Source organism: Anticarsia gemmatalis, chromosome 2 (assembly GCF_050436995.1).
Source record: "Anticarsia gemmatalis isolate Benzon Research Colony breed Stoneville strain chromosome 2, ilAntGemm2 primary, whole genome shotgun sequence".
Taxonomy (NCBI): Eukaryota; Metazoa; Arthropoda; class Insecta; order Lepidoptera; family Erebidae; genus Anticarsia; species Anticarsia gemmatalis.
Genome location: NC_134746.1, coordinates 7589506 through 7605367, shown reverse-complemented (window position 1 = coordinate 7605367; position 15862 = coordinate 7589506). Strand labels below are relative to the sequence as shown.

Here is a 15862-nt window from a genome sequence, read left to right as displayed (position 1 = left end):
TCACTGAGGCATTAAAATTTTATATTTTTATACACAATATTATTCTTGAATATTACAGGTTATTTTTGAAGTTTCCAAATAAGTTATAAACATCTGATAATTATAAAAGCTAAAATATTAAAAGTCATCTTAACTTTCATCATATCCTGTACATTGTAAACACTATCATCGTTAAGTGTCTCGGAAACGAATTCATTAAAAACTCTTCTATTATATACCTATAGTCCGTCTAATATAATGTTTAAACAATCAGGTACTTAAACTCATTCTATGTAGTATTTATAAAAACAAAACGCAGACGCTTGCACACACTCAATATTTACACATTGTCTACTAGAACTTACGTTATCATTAACGAATCCCGTTACTAATAGCAGATAGCTGAATAGTTATTGTGCTTTAGTTCGTTATTACTTTCATTCAAGTGAAGTGCCTTTAACACACATCCGAACGCTATTCAGTCCAAACACTACTTTATTGTGGCAACCACTTTTGTTAATTAAAATATCAATAGAGTTCGACACTTCATACGATAACCATTTTTGTGTTCTATTGTATTACAAGTGCCTTATGATTATGTAAACTCATCACCGGCATTAATTATCTTTGATTAGTCATCAAGCATCTTACGCTTTCCGTTACTTTTAGTCGCTGGTAATAAATAAAGATATCTAAGTGCTTAAGTTGTGTTTTATGAAGATGAATGCTTTACGTTTAAACCGTAATACGTGGTTAAGGGTTTGTGTTTATTGATCTTTTAATAGCACTGCGCAATAAATAACAGTATTAAATTGTAACGTTTGCAAATTCAATTCAGATATCCACACCTACATATAGGCCATTTTATCTTGCAAACCGATGTGTAAATTCAGTCAGAAAAATATTTATTTATCGTAGACCTTTCAATTCTTCATTAACATACCATATAGTAACACTGGTACGTAATTACTTTATGACACACATCATTATTGTTTCTAGAAAAACAGGCAAGACATCTCAATAATATGGTCAGCAATGATGTGTGTCACAACACAAACCTCAGACAAATCATGAGACGGTCGAGTTCAATTGGTCAATCAATAACGATGACGAGCGCAACGTACTGACGCGCGGGCGGTGAACAAACCACCTTACAACTCACTGCACGCCCATTGACGAGGATAATACTTCAAATTAAAACTTTCTTTCTAAATGAAATGTAACATTAGTGTTGCGAAATTTAATCTGCTATAATAAAATCATTCATTGAAGTTAATTTTAATTATATTACGAGGAGAGTGCTAATGTAAGGTTTTCATCACGACTTTCCTTCGTTGTCTCTTTCGGCGTCATCGTCCGAGCTGCGTGTGATGCAAGCTAACATTAACCGTAACACGAAGTCGGCAGTGAGGTGCGCAGGCGCATGGCACGCGCGCCACCGCCACTATGCAGCCACGCCACCTCCCTTACAGGCTGACTCATTACATTAGATACACTGCCACCGGCGCATGCCGTGAGAATCGCATCAGGCAAATCGTGATTTATCTAAATAATGCTTCTAGCTCAGCTTTTATTTGACATAAGTGCAAGCCATCATGTTCATTTATTATTGTTTCAGACTTTCTTTTTCAATTATGACAGAGATGAGAGCGTTCTCTTGGTTTAATAGAACGCACTGGAATCTTTAGTTGAGTAAAAGAGTTTTCATTCATGGCAAGTATTCACTCTTGAGAACTGTAGCTAATCAACAAAAGCAATTTAATTTACAAATAACTGCAATGAATTACAACTCCATGTAAATTGCGTAAAACGAGAATCTAATTGCTGACGTCAAACGTTAAAGAAAAACAATCTGAGGGAATTAACTGAAAATTCTGCGTTCTCACGCTCAAATAACATCTGGTAAGTTAAGCAAATCGGCAAATATTTACGTAAACGTGGCAAGAGAAGTAGTGTGCTTGTTACAAAACATGGGTACGGGAGCGTGGCGTGACGGCATGTCGCCGACTCGCCGCGCGCCGCCGTCCCACCGGCCGGCCTGCACGACAACACCTCTAATAAACGAATAAACCCACACAACATGCACAACTTCACACAACGGCCTAATGATACCCTATGTTTCTTACATTTAGCTTAACTGTGCTAACACACGAGCTCAGCTTTAAAGGCTAATCCATAAAATACACCATAATAATCAGACACATTGTAACGCCCCGCCCCCACGACTGTACCCATAACTCTTCTATAATATCTCTATTACACTAGACTTAAAGCTACCAATTGGAGAAAGTTTCGTATTAATCGGCTTAACCGTTTTTATGTGAATTCCAAACGAATATAATGTAACAAACAAAAATTTTCCTCTTTACATCATTATAATAACAAATAAAGTCCATAGAATAGATGTTAATGAGAATAGATAATAATTTGAATATCTTATTGAGAACAGGAAAGAAAACCGTGACTTTTCTTTAAATGCAAAGCATATTGGAACCTATGTAAGACTTTTCAAAATAATTTCTACACATTCAAGAGCGCTTTTGATGATGATGATATAGGCTTATATCCTTAGTTTTATAAGAATAGTTTCAGCAATTGTGAACTATCAATAAATGGAATAATATTGATTTAAGTGCCATTATCTGCGATAACTTTAATTTTAATCAGAAATGAAGAAGACGTGAACATATTGATGTTTTTGAACTTATTCAGTAACATAACTTTGAAATAAAGTTTCATATCTACATAAAGCAAAGCTCTACGTTTGTGTAAACACTATAATTATGAATATTTTTACAGCTATTTACATTTCAAGTAATACATCGGCAATTCACAGCTATTTATTTGATTGAAGAAAGTACCAAGAGATGCTTGACCAACATTCGTGGTTTTTGTACCGTTTAGGTATTATTATCAGACTTTAAAAGTATTTACTAGAATTGGTATTTCAAAATTTCTAATGATCATTCATATGTATTTACCACTATCGACAACACTGCCCGAAAAATAGGTTACGCAAATATTGATACTAGTAATGGGTGCAAAATTTATGCCTGAGTAAAAAAGTTTTGGTAATAAAACTTTCCTATTCTTTTGTATCGATAGTTGAATCCGTAGCACAAGTCATCGAATAATATAGTACAGAGTGGAGCATGATCATTTCGGCGTGATAATAGAGCAAAACAAGGCGTGGGCAGTGGAGGCGCGGTGCCTGCGCGGTGCCTGCGCGAACCGGATCTAAGCTCGCGATAAATCATGTTTTGCGCGAGACTTGCACTTCGTCCCGCCGACCCCACGCGCTATCTCTAACTACTTCATTCTGCACTAATAACCCCATTAAGCTCTATATACCCCCGATACAATATCCAATAAAAGAGCGAACATCGACTGCATCGTTCAAATTATCGATCAATAGAAAAGTATTACTATGGCGAACAAAATACCATTCTGTTTGAAGCCGGACTTCGTCATTTATTTCATACTGACCAAAGTCAATTATGATTTAACATGCTTAGTGGTCTACAATGTCAACTTGCGCTCGATTTACTAGTAAATAATGGGTTTTTTTTAAAGCTGATACTCATATATATGAACTACTACGTATGGAGATCGCTTACTATAGTTATAAGTAGAGATAACTTAGTAGGTAATATTCTTCATTGACTTGTTGATTATATTTCCCAAAATATGTCATACAATATTATTTATTTGACTAAAATTGTTAATGTGACCCCTAAAATAAATATTTGATACTGGCAAGTGATGTACCTCTAATGAAACAAATATGTAACCTTAAGATCGTAACAATAATTACTCTATCTTAGTACATATAAGTACTTCTGACTGCAAGTAAAATTAATATTGTTTTACAATACATTCCTGAGCTTATCAAATTAATTCCTCAGCTGCATATGATCTTATGTATGGTAATGTACTAACTGACTCATTCAAACTATCTCAAAGATGCCATCACTAAGGAAAACTAGAAAACATTTAACTCAGCTAATTGTTAATTTATTCCGTAAAACTGCATTAAACAGATTTCGAATACACATGGATATATGTATAATCAAGTTACAAATGTTTAAAGCATATGTTAATATTGAAATTTATTCATCTTGGCCACGTTGTTCCGGTTAAATGTAGATGTTGCGGCACACAATAGAGAATCATCACAATAGGTGATTTTACTTAACCTTTCCTATTAGCGAGATTTCGAAATTCAATATCAATATTATGGGACGATTTTTATAGCTACTTTGGTAGCTCTTCCCACGCAAATTGAAATCGAAAATAATGGATTCAAAACACGTCCGTGTCCATAAAAATACTTTCAACTGAACACGAAAGTGTTATTAGTTTTAAAGTAGGTACCTAAATGCTCCGTTCTGTGTTTTTATTTCGCCTGATTTCAGTGCTGTGTACACAAAGAACCAAATAGCTTAGTAAGATCGAGAACAAGCTCACAGACAACGATAAGTGTGTATTCCGCGTCGGTCGGAGCCGTCGTGGTGCCGACTGCCGCCATGCCGCCCGCAGCCGTGCGGCCACTGCACTCGCTTCGATTTCACTTTTATTAGCAATCCACTTAATTGGATACCACAGTTGCGGTTTTATTCATTTTGCAGATTCATCTCAGACGCATTCTTAGTATTGTAATAATGACAACGGTGGAAATCCCATTAATATGCGCTTGTCTGCCCTATAGTGAAGGCCAAAATTGTAACGATAATATCACCCATAGCTCGCAAGACGTGTATTTTACGACCCATTAATCAATCGAATTCTTCCACCAGTTTACTCACTTCCGTAACTTATACATTTGCTAAGATTGTTAGATTCACGGCTGTTATTTTAGACCAAAGGGCAACCACAAATAAGTCATCAACTCGTGGCTAAAATAAGCGGATTTGTTTTTTGCTGAAGCAAAATTGTCTAGCTAGAACGTATTTATTGGAACTGATCAGTCTAAGTGGTTACAGCTAAGCTAGTTAGTATAGTTAAGGCACATAAACAAAAAACTTATTTGGGTAAACTTCCTAGACAAATGCTCTCGTTTTATCATTAAAAGCCGAAGGTCAGGCGAACCGCAGGAAAAGTATAATGGGAATTAAAATTTATTTCGTACCTAAAACTACGCTTGTAATCCCACGCTCGAGAGCTCGATTAAATGACATTAATGGAGTTTTTATTTAGCCGCGGGCTCTGGTGAAACAGCCGCTTGTACTGTATATCACACTAGCCCAGGAGGCAACCACTCGACGACGCAGCGCGACTTGACACGCACTCGTTTGTTCAACAGACAACAATAGCATCATACATTGTACAGTGTACGTGACTACAACTACATCAAATTATAACTCGCGTAGTTCCTTAACTTGTGTATTTTGTGCAAATTTCGTACATACATATTTGGGTAAAATTATTATACAGGAAGTGAACTGCAAGGACGTCTGAGATGCTGCATGCATGATTTAATACTTCCTAATGTCTAATTCGTATCACGTACTAGAGCTAGGCCCCTGAAAATAAATGGTCGAATAACAAAACAAAAATAGACTTGAGCTCATGGACGGTTATCTGCGAAATTGAGTTTAGTGGGCAAATTGAATTAGAACACGGTTTCGTATTTTATAAGAGTACAATACACGTTACCTGCTGATACATACTGTGTCGTATTGTGCTATTGTAATACTGCTTGTTCGCTTGTGCACTTGAATGTAGGTAGTCATTTAGCCGTTTAATTTCCGCGTCCAAGTGTCACTGAAGGACGTTTGAAATGTCATTATCTCAATCAACGCGTGCTTTTGTACTTTTATTACTATTTCTTGCTTTAGATTTGTATCGAGCTACATGAATCGGCGAGTTATATATTAATGAACTTATGAATTAGTCACTATATCTACTTGTATGACTATTTTTAGTGACAGATCCCACGGGCATGACACGTTTACATAGACTGTAAAAACAATAATACGCTTAAAATCTTATCTGTTACAAATATTTCATTATGTATTCCGTTTAATTTGTCATTTCCATAGGTTTAAGAGTTGGTATGGTTGTTTGTCTGATTGTCAAGTGTAAAGTATTTTTAGCCTCAGTAAGACTTACTAATTAATGTTAAAAACTATAGTAAACCGGAACTGTTTATATGTATGTACGTCGATCATGACTTTCACTTGCACTATCATCAAATATTCCAACAAACAAACCAGTTTTTGATTTTGCGACTAGTTAAAATATCTGCTGTGCAAATCCAACTCTATATGTAAAAGATTTTTTGAAATTTCGTGCGATGATACACCTAATAATATTCTATGCGCATTTTATAATAACGAACAGGTTTATATAAATTATAGTTTAGAAAATGGAAATGCCAAATTAATTGCTCATAAAACTGCATAATTTTGCAATGGCTTTCAAAAAGAGGCAAAGCAAATTATTATTGATGTTGCATCTGTAGATGTTACTACTATTCACGTTCTGTGTTCATATTATATTATTGTCTCGGATGAGCTTTTGATCAACACGTCATCCAAAATTAAGTAAGTATAAATTTACCATTATGTTAGATATTTTCCAACAACTGTTATTAAATTCTAATTTGTAGATATAATTTATGGCATTAATATCCATAAGCGAAAAGTTTTCGAAAAGGAACGATGTTTCCATAATAAATTATTCACATGTAAGCTGTGTTCGATTGAATGTAAGCCGACGAGAGCTTACACGTGTATGTCCTCATTGAATGTCTATAACAGGACCCACTTCTAAACGGTCGAACAAACAAAAATAAGTTAGTGTAAAATGCAAAACGGACTGGCCTCATTCTCGTCTTACAAACACGCGGTAGCCTGATTGTTGACACACATTCGCGAGAGTAATGGTTTCGATTTACTTATATTATATCGATTAAAATATATCTTTTAATGTATGTAGATTAACGATCTTTTAGTTCCACCTTTAACATTTTATGGAAATATTTCCACATTGTACAAAAGAAGCATATTTAAAGTAAAATTACTAGGTATAAAATGTAGACGTACCGAATACATGTTAATTTGTTGCGGAATCCGAGAGCAATAACCGACGGCACTGCTAGCGGTATTCGGCGGTTTCTTCGACTCTAATATTCGACAAAAACAACCGTCCGGTGTGTATGTGTGCTTGTGTTTATGCACTACAAAGAAAAACTTCACATGTATGTTTGATTTGAGTATATTTCGACATATTAAGCTTAATGTGAAGATTAGTCACGCCACGGCCTTTGAGATTTAAGTCCGCGTGCCATATATTTAAAAATCTAAAATAATAGAGTTTTCTTATATCGTATGTTCGTTATACTGTTTATTTTCCAATTACTATTATGTGTTTCGGTAGTGTAAGTTAAATTGTTTAATAATTCATTTAACTACTTTAGGTATAAATTATTTATTTCTCATGACATACAAAACGCTAACATTATAATGATTATCAATTGATTATATATTTACACGCCTAAATGTAATTAGGAAAATATGAATATTTGCATATTTTTACATAGGAAGAGGGAATAAGATCATAAAATAGGCTTCCATAACAATTGAAGCCAATGCTACCGGATGTAGCGCATGTTAGATTTGGATAGGTATTGTATCATTTAGAATCCTATATTGCATGATCCTATGGGAAAAAACTTGCTGGCATTTAGCTGGCTTTATTTATTAACCTGAGAATCGGACATCGTCAACATATAAATAAAATTTTCTATCTTTTATAGCTTTAATTTAAACAAGACTAGGTACGTGTACGAACGGATGAATCAATTTTGATAAAACAAAGTGAATCTACAGGAACCGCATCAAGAGACACTCTTTTACCTCTGATTACCATTTAGTGAAAAAGATAAGATTATATGTGGTGTTATCGTTAGAGAAATGAAGCTATTAGGCACCGACTGCACCAGTTACAATTTAGAAGGAAGTTGATTAATATCGATTGCGGAATGTCATCACTAGAACGTAACATTAGACCATAAAATAATTATTTAAGGAATTATACCGCTAGGCTAAATGCTCTAGTCGAATAAGATCAATTAAATAGATAGCAACCAAAGCAACTTTCCTAGCAATTAGGAGCTATAAAAATCTAAGACGTTTACAAAAACAGATTGCCCTAACTATAATATACTAAGTTTTACTAAATATTTAACTTTCTATGTCCTATTTTATTGACTTACAGCGTCTGAAATGATTACATGAGTCGTTATTATGTCCTGAAATATTTGTTTTTTGTGCATGTATTAGTTTCTCTCTTCATTATTATGATAACACCCACAACTCTTTTAAAAGAGTTTTCATGATGAATATGTATGAAACTAATGTACTGAATAGACACGAAAAAGAAAAGCCAGTCCGACCACAAGCGATGTTTATTATTCGAAGTAAACACTTGCAAATTATATTACAATTTAAACATTAAGCAATGGTGCTATATACGAAATATTACCAAAGTAAAATCGTAAATTACTCAACATACCAAGCCCATCAATTTTATTTTTAAATATGTACTTTAATAATTTCTATCCGAGTGTTTTTTAACGTTCGATGTGTATAATCATGTTGTAACTATTAAACCAAATTGATTGATTGAATTACCTAACCTCCCATTGGGAAGTTCGAATGCATTCGGCATCGTACAGTAAAATATATTTATCATTCATTGTGTCACAGTTTTTAATAAATGATTCTTATCAATTGATTTGAGTGTTGTGTAAAGAATACATTGATATAGACCTAAATATAAGTCTCATTCCAGATTGCTAAATATAAATACTTAACATATTTTATCAGCTGTAAGGCTTTATTGATTCTTGATATTGTTCTTATAAAAAAGTTCGTTTTACAATGTGCAGTTTACCACTAGAATAATCAAGTTGAAATAACTCTAACAATTTGATGCCACTTTATTAGTGCTTTAGTAGTGGTCATTTATAAAGAAAGTATTCATATAGTTCTCCACTCATTCATATAATACACGTTGTTAAAATAAATATTTGAACTGTAATATATTTTCTAAGAGTTACTTAAAGTTGATATCTGTATTCTAATCTAATAGCGAAAATGTAAATACTAAACAACTACTTGCAAGAGCATCTCACCACAATGTATTTTTTGTGGCATTCTCATTTATTAGTCTGTAATACTTATCTGATTCCGAAGCTAATGTTATCAGTAAGCTATTAGCTAGTGAGTTAATCGTTTGTTTTAGATTCAGGGGCAAAGGTTAGGCGTTTAGCCACGACAAGGACAAACACTTTCTGCGCAGGAGTTCGCGTCACGGTCGGGCGAACACCAACCTTCCGCGTCGCGCGGCGCCCGCACTCCACACGCGAGAGGTCAAGGCTCTACACTGCCCATTTTGCTCTAATTTACTCAACTAAATAGATTTTTTGTTCTGATTTGCATTTTAATTAGTTTTTATACATTTTAATTGGTTTTTTAGGTGTCAAGGTGTCATAGAATGCACGTGTTTCAATCAAAATGAGTCAATATATTTAAATAAAGAGTCTAGGTTTTTTATTCGGAATGAAGCCTGGAGTACACCTTTTAGTTGCGTGTAATACGCATCAGTCAGTTTTATTTTGAAGCGTTGCAAATTTAACACGACAAGATTCTCAGGACATTCTTAATTTATCTTGAAAGACCAAACAGGTACAGCTGAATGATTTGTAGTAATTCATTTAAAATATACTTAAGTTTGATTAGTTTAGACAAGTAATAAGTAAAGTGTGGGCAGACACTGGCAGTTTTGGTCAATTATCTAACTCGTATTTAAAGTTAATAATAACTTTTACAATAGATATACGTGTATTATAATTAATAAATAATAAACAATTATCTGTGAGAGTTTTGTTCGCTGTCACTATCACACTTTCTCCGAAAATCATAACAGACCGGACAGGCGGAGGTTCACAAGTGAGTATTTTACACCTTCCAATTGGCGAGAGTTATTTTGATATTGTTATTTTAATGCTAGTACGTAGTGTACTACATCATGAAGTTACGTGACCGTCATCCCACGGTTTTCATTCGCATTTATAGAAATTCAATTTGTGCCGGTATAAAATGTTATTTTATTGCTTTAATACTTATCTGCTGTGTTTAATGAAATCTGTTATTGTGGCAGGCAAAAGGTTGTGCCTACAGAAACATGTTGTAATTTATCGGACTTACTCATGTAACTGCTTCAGAGGCTTAGGTCTAACAAAACTGCCTATAACCCCATAATAGATTCCTGACAATTGATATCTAAGCATTACGTTAGGCTGGCTTGCTCCACAGAAAGGTTACCGTTTTCACATTACGTCGTACACAGCCTTAAGAATTCTATTGTCTAACCAGCTAGCAAAGAGCGCGCCGTGTAACTATTTTCATTCGCAAGGCTCTCTAATTAATCAATTACAATGTGCACAAGTACTTAATGAATAGAGAATTTCTTCAATTATGTATACTACAAATTCATTATACCACACCGACTAAAGGCAACTTAATTGTTTTATAGCATTTAAGTAACTATGTTCTCTTTGTACACATTAACTTAACTTTTTAGTAAAAAAACATTGTTAGTTATAATTGGACATCTATTTAGCATCAATATTGGGGCTTTACTTTTACTCGCATTTACATTGAGTATAAATTATAGATCAGATTTTCTCATTTAAATATCAATAACGAGGTTTAGCAACATATCTATGTATTTAAAAACGTTTAAAACAGTTGAGTCAGCTTTAAGAGTCCATTTTATGATTATAGTGAAAATAAACAACGGCTAGACAGCTGACGCTCAAAACCAATGTGGATGAATAGATGAACTTTTTTATTGAGGAAAACCGAATATAGAAAAAGTTTACGTTAAGTGGAGCGTGAATAAAATATTATCAAAGAAGTAGCTAAATGCATATCACTGATCATCAAACTGCAGTCAATTGATTTAGCAGACAATTCATATTAACTGTTATAAACAAAATAATGAAGATCAACCGATCAACTGGATCGTTGTAAAACTTTGTTACATGTTATTTTTATGTTACTGTTTATTAACATTCAATAATACATTTTTGAGAACCAAATCAAATAAAAGTCTATGTTTATGAGGTACCATTACGGCGTTAATACCAACACAAATCGAAAAAGGATATTTGCAATAACTAACACATAGCCTAGACAAATTTGCATTACATCTATGCGAACATGATCATTAATTATAATTCTAGTGATTCCGATTAGGACGAGTATTTTCTTATAGCTAATGTCGTTTATGTGCGTGCGGTATGCGATAGATATTAAAAGATTGCAAAGCTTCGAGCGTGTATTTAAATGAGATCGGCTAGACGTCTATTTGAAACGTCTGGAATTGGAACACAATTAAAAGGACAAATCGTGACGCATTATAAGGTATAGTTAAGAATATCTGTTGCGGTGCGATGGCGGCGTGTGGAGCATTTTGATTGCGTAACGCGACCACGACGGCTACGTCGGCGGCACCACCGACGAGCCACGACAACTGAGCTGCCGAGTTCCCAGCGAAACAAACTATCCCAACACTACATCCATGGAAGTAGTCTCCTTAAATCTTTATACATTACCGATGATATACTTTGTGTTATGAGTTGAATGCTTCAGAAATGAATACACAATACTGTTCAGTGTAGTCACTTCATATTAATCTGCTTTGTTAAAAATACTTAAATCAAGGAAGAGTACCATTTGTTAGACTAAATATAACGAAACTACATGGTCATTAATGTTTATACACTGAAATATTTTCTGTCTACAAAAGACTTAAAATACATTTTATTACTCTACCATTCATGTAGACCGCTTTCAGAGCAATGTAAAGTACCTTTGCTTTTCCTTTACATCTAAATATCAAAAGTTTCTGATAAGTACTAAGTTTTAATGCGATTACTTGTTCAGATAATCGCATTGAAAGTTATTATATGCAAGTTTCCTGTTTCTTCAAGTATTAGTAAATAGTATTAACTACAGGTTACTCTTTCTTGAAATACTTTTAAGGTCGAAGGTAGGCAGTTTCACAATAATAAGCCGTGAATTCAAATTTCCATCGTATATGTTAGATAAAGTTGCGAACAATACACTCGCTCCCCTTGCGAGTAACAAGCTCCATCACCTTCATGCCATCGCATTGTACTATCGGTTCAGGCTAATTCGTATTGTGACGTCGCTAATCCTTTGTCCAATTCAATACTACTCTCAAGGTAACTGCAGCCCGCTATAAAATACTTAAGACAATAAAACACTTACACAAATCGTAAAATATACAGACATTCACATAGAACTTGAGCGTTGTTCGATACCAGAGTTGAATTATAGAGCAATGAAATTATGTTAGCCGACGGAAATTATAAGTATTTTGCACCATTTTTATATGAAGTAATTTGTACAAAGAAATATCAACGCGATCCCGGATTTATTGCTCTGATCAGGCAAGGCGTTGCTGGATTTTCCACGGTAAAAATGTTACTGTATGAGCTTGTAGTTTGTTTTATACCTTACATGGCCAGTTGTGATATGACTAGCCGAATACCTGTGCAATGGCAATAGGCATGATTTTATAAAAGAAGAATCTTTATTTAAATTTGCTTATCCGAAAAAAGTATGTAATTAAACTACTTATCTATGTGTAAAAATGCAAACAAAACATGAACGAAGTAGGCATACAACTAGTGTTTATTATAATCTGTGCAGACATTTCTGAACCGGATATGACTTTATATGTATAATGTACCTATAAAATATGAGTACTTGCTTAATACAGACCCCGGTTTATAAGACGTCCAGTTTTTCTTCCGTTCATACCAGACTTGTAATTTAGCTTAAACGTTTTTATTACTATCGATATGTATTTTGAGTGACACAGAATCAGATCAACGTCGACTCCGGCCAAGAGAGTGAAAACTAACTACTGAGATTAATTGCACGAGTTGGCTAACAAGATAAATTGAATACGGATACCGGGTGTTAGTACATTGATAGGAAACTAGCATACGCAAATGCAATAAAACCTATTTCAAAAGCATTTATTTGGTTGATTTTAGTGTCAGATGCAATAAGTTTAACATTTTATTTATCCCACATAACCCAATCATACCGCATTACATTTCCATGTATAATTGACAGTTATTTTGTTAATTTTCCTTATACTAATAACTACCGAACAGGCTTTATCTGACTTCTCTCACGAAATCTTTGCATGTGTCCATTACCTACATTCTGTATGGTCCATCGTGAGAAAAATATAGAGAAAATCTAACATATAGATACAGTACGGCATGTTGTATTATGTGGTGCGCAATATTCGCACGAGTTCAATAGGTGCTACTGTCGCGCGTTGATATCTTTTCAACGTGAAACAACATCACGGTGAACATTATGCTTCGTGAGCTGTTTATTGTAATGATTTAGGCTATAGATAGCTTTACACATACTTGTTTCTTATAATAGTTATAATATAAGTTAAATTAACAATAATATAAACAGACATTGGACAAGTAAAACAATAATAAATCAAAGTGAGCTTACAAAACCACTAAACAGTTAGTTTGTAAGCTGACTATGTATACTTGTACTTGTAGTAATGGTTTCTCATAACATCTATACTTGCTTACAATCATACTTGTCATTTCAGTAATAACATCATTATATCAAAATGGAATACCAAAACTGCATTTGTTCAAGTTCATTATGGTAACATACAGACATAGCAATCAATATAACATAAAAGGTAAACTATACAACAATTGCCACATCGCCCACACTTTTATCTCTCCGACTGTTTCATTAAAAGAAATTACGTGTTTTTTTACTTCATCCGCGATTATAAATGTCAATATTATTATTAATAAAATGTTTATTTCTTAACTCAGGGAAATATTAATTTGAAATAATTAAATTTTAATCATTCGTCTATAACTCATGTGTTTGTAGAATATATGTATTAATAAACGAGTGTTGTTGTTGTGGGAACTGTTGTTCAAGATATATAATTGTTATTATTATAACAAGTAATGATGATTCAAAAACTCACCTTCGCCTGTGATGAAGCGATCCAATAAATATTCAGAATTCGGATTAACACTCCAGTGAAATAAGCACGAGTTGTAGCACTTCGTCTCTAAGTAAGTGAACAAGACGAGGGTCAAGTTCACAAACACCCGTCAGGGAGCACAGGGGGTTGTCAAGTTCGTAAAGTCCCGATACAGTCCAGGGTGATGAGCTTGGGCAGCGCAGAGCTTCGGGGTGCCGGCGGCGCGCGGGTGGCGGTCCAGCGTCCGGCCGCACAACGCGCCTCGCAACGGTAAACTGGCTGGCAGCGCCAACACAGCCTCTCCCTCGCTTGTATGAGTGCCTCCAACCTCCCTCCCGAACAAATAGTACCGTACGCCGCGCTTGTGTCTTGGTAACATTTATTATACTTTTATTAGTGTTCGCTCGGAGCTGCGCATGTGTGCGCCGACACCACGCACACCGACGCACGCTACGTGACGTGCCGCGAGCTGCGCGCGTGTGGGTGTTGGAGTAGGTAAAGTAACTACCTATGCGTGCTTTGATCTTACGATTCGGTATGCACGGCCGCGCGGGCGCACGTAGCACCGCGGCTATACTTTACTTCTATAATATCTAGTCAATAATTTTAGTTTGGGTTTGTGCAACACCACACGTCGTGTCGAGCCAACTATCTAGGCTAGTAACCGGTGTACACAACCATAAGTATCTTCTCTTTTGAAATCGTAATTATTATGAACTTATTACCCATCAGGTGATGTGTAATTAAAACCTGCACCCTAGTCTATACCTGTTACACGATGAGATTACCAAAACACAACTACTTACAATTACAACTACACTTCTAACTCAAATCCAATAAGAATCAAATAAGGAAATTGGGTGCAATTATATAGATTACGATATTAACGTTACGTTACCTACATACTATATAGGTCATAATATTGCATCTATTAGGTACCATGATTATGAGTATTTACTTACCTGTACCTATAAACGTATAGCCATAGTCATAAAATATATGTACATAAGTAAAATAAACTTCAGATTCACGCCATATATTGCGTTAAACCTACTCATAAAGTTTATCTTATAAACCTAATCGCAGATTATAATCGCGACTGCTTCAGTTTCCAGACATGTTCTTGGCACAATAAATATCCTTATTCATACCATCCGAAAAAAGATAAAACATTATAGGTAGGCGGGCATTTGAACGCTAGATTAGGTCAAATGATTTTAAATATCACGTCGGTACTTGGCATTTATTTGTGTTATGCGGCAGATAAGTTTGTAATATTGTTTTTATTCAGGTCTCTTTGGAATATGAAGGAATTTGTAGTAGCTGTTAAAAGTAAGAGAATACTTAGAACTAATTAAGTCGCAATGAATATCTGAATTAGAGTACTTACTTGCTATAACATTCAGAATCAAATAATTTACATAACATTGCCTTAGTAATAACATCAAAATAAAAGACTGTTCATCTTCCGCGTATCATACTTTATAATAGTGTTTCCACACCAATTATTACCATTCTTTGAAATATTATTCATCGAAGAAATATAAATCGCAGAAAGCAGTAGTGTTGCAAATAAGCTTTCATTTCATTACAAGTATTGGACGTTTGGATATGCTGCCCTGCGAGGCACACAGTAATTCACTCACTTCATGACAAACACTATAGTCGGGCAAGATTAAATTAGCATAGATACGCAGATAGAGATCCAGTAAGTAACATTTTACTGTATCAACTGTCGACATGCGAGCCTCTGACATTTGAAATTACTTGAAGAATATTGTTCTTGAAAAATACG

The 15862-nt window shown here is 34.5% G+C and overlaps 1 protein-coding gene across 1 annotated transcript in view; it reads right to left on the bottom strand.

The window, feature by feature from the left end:
* The window catches only part of LOC142982681 (uncharacterized), a 59665-nt gene extending 45276 nt beyond the window's left edge, over positions 1-14389 (bottom strand). The window contains exon 1 of the mRNA XM_076129316.1: positions 14068-14389. The gene's annotated coding sequence lies outside the window, so the exon portion shown is untranslated. The remainder of the gene's footprint in view (positions 1-14067) is intronic.
* Between the last annotated feature and the right edge of the window lie 1473 nt (positions 14390-15862).